The 2,331-nt window shown below is 49.6% G+C and overlaps 1 long non-coding RNA gene across 2 annotated transcripts in view; it reads right to left on the minus strand.

Annotated features, from left to right (window-relative positions):
* The window catches only part of LOC104837250, a 14,120-nt gene that overhangs the window by 11,268 nt on the left and 521 nt on the right, over positions 1-2,331 (minus strand). The window lies entirely within an intron of this gene.

Below are 2,331 nucleotides of genomic sequence, written 5' to 3' on the forward strand. Positions count from 1 at the left end.
AGTGGTAGGGCATTTGTGTCTGCACGCGCCCCTTCGCGCTCTTTCTGCAGTTTCCCGACTGGAGGGGTTGACCGTTAGCATGAAATTTAGATTTACATGGCTTTGCAAAGTGTCCCAGCTTTCCGCACTTAAGACATGTAGCTGCTCACATGGCCACCTGCCTGGGTCCTCCTTTTCTCTTTTTTAGCGGGACAGTTAGCCTTGACATGTCCAGTCTGCCCGCAGCAGTAACATTTCTGATTAGACATATGCATTGCAGACATAGCTGTAGCTAATGCAGACATTTTGTGTTCAACAGAGCCCACCTTCCCACAAGCCGTAATCATAGCTTCTAGGGTTGGATCCCCAGGGAGCATCTCAATCACCTTTTGACAATCTGTGTTAGCATTGTCACGGGCTAACTGTTTTACCAGCATTTCTCGTATATGTGCATCAAATACCTGCCGCTCTATAGCCCCCATCAATTTCTCTACAAACGACAGAAACAGCTCTTTAGCCCCCTGTTTAATCATGGTATATCTTGCCTTAGGCTCTGCCAGCTCTGCCGTTCGGAGCAAAGCTTCTACACCAGTAGTCTTTACTTGCTCCAATACAAGCAGATGCCATTGAGCCTGATGTTGAGGATTATTAAATTGACCAGTCCCAGTCAGAACATCAGCTCCATTACCATAACGTGGATCGGTTTGTGAAAGCTGCAAATTGTGTACTGCTTGCGCCTCTGCTCTCTGAGTCCAGATACTACGAAAAACGGTGCATTGCACAGGTTGGAAAATAATTTGAGCAATTTGAGCAATATCATGAGGTGTCATTTCTTCCATAGTTAATAGGAGTATTAATTGCATAACTGCGGGGGAGTTGGGACCATATTGGGCAGTTGCCTTTTGTAATCCTATATAACTTTCCACGAATATGGTCTATGTTCATCCATAATTCCTTGTCCTGGATCACCCCGTACCACCGGGAAAGCCATCGCCCCAGTTCCCCTTAAATTCGTTTCACCAGAGTTGCCTGGTGTTACAGGAACGTTAATTTGCTCGGACAGGTCCCAGTTTCCTTCTTGCAGAGCTCGAGCTTTCACCTGCTGCCAGAATTTCAGGGGGTTGTGGGGACTGACAGTAATTCGAGCCGGTGGAAGGACCCAGGGCTGTCCTCGGCAACGCGAGCCTCCCTGTAATTGTCCCTCCTTCGGTGTTCCCGCAGACCCCCCAGGTTCAGGATCCCCCATATCATTGTCCATGGGATCATCCCAACCCTCTGATGTTTCGGCTGGCAGAGGGGGGTACAGGCATGAGGTCCCCTGTTCCCCTCCCCGCGCCCGGGGGGGGCTATTCATCCCTTCTCGATCCTCTGAATCAGGGGGCAAGGGGGGGCGCACGGGTTAACCGGCGCCTCTGCCGTTTCAGCAGGGCATATGTCACTACCAGGAAGCAAGTCCTGGGGCCGCTTATATGTTCTATCTTTAATAGTCCGAGGATGTCCTGAGGGCTGCTCATCATCAGAGTCATCAACGAAAGGGTTCTTTTGTCGGCCCCGTGGCTTTGGCCGCCCTGCACACTCGCCAGAGGACTGGGCAACAGACCCCACGTCCTCTGTGGGAGAGGACTGTCCTCCCCCCGCGATAGGGACGTCTGGCTCCTTCATCCTATCCCTTTGTTCTCTAATGTCTTTGACGGTTTCAAGGAGCAGGTACCACGTCACCAGGAGGCTGGCTGCCTCCTTAGATCCTCCGGACGCACTGTCAAACAGCTTGTCCCCGAGTCCTTGCCACACAGGCACACTAAAAGCAGTCACTGTATCTGCTTTATATCCGTGTTGCTTGCCCCATAAGAGCATTTTCCGCAACATCAACTCTTCTAATTTAAGTCCTCTCTTTTGCAATATTACTTTCCACATATTTACAATTCCGGTGTCCTCTTTACTGAGGGTCCCGCCTCTGTTCCTGGCAGCTCACCTGTTTATCTCCAGGTGTCAAGTACCGGTCCGGACTAGCAGCTCTTCCCGCTGCTCTCAAGCTATGCCGGGCTCCATCTCCACTGCTCTCCTCGCAGTCACAAGCATTATTTACAGCATCACGTCGGGGTCACCAACTGTCGTGGTCAAGACGGACAAACGACAAGTACGCATTCTTATAGTACAAGCAAAGAAGGGTTTTTTATTACTACAAGCCAGCAAATTTATACCCATTATACCTGTTACATTGTACATATGTCTGTCCCTTATTGCTCAAAAAGTTGTCAGAAGTTGTTTTTCTCACCCCTCATTGGGTGGCTTTTTCAGGCTTCTTATCACAACTGCAAATAGTCAATACATTCCTTAAACTTAGTTTCCCAG

This window comes from Haliaeetus leucocephalus, unplaced genomic scaffold (assembly GCF_000737465.1).
Source record: "Haliaeetus leucocephalus isolate CR32 unplaced genomic scaffold, Haliaeetus_leucocephalus-4.0 Scaffold21, whole genome shotgun sequence".
Classification (NCBI taxonomy): domain Eukaryota; kingdom Metazoa; phylum Chordata; class Aves; order Accipitriformes; family Accipitridae; genus Haliaeetus; species Haliaeetus leucocephalus.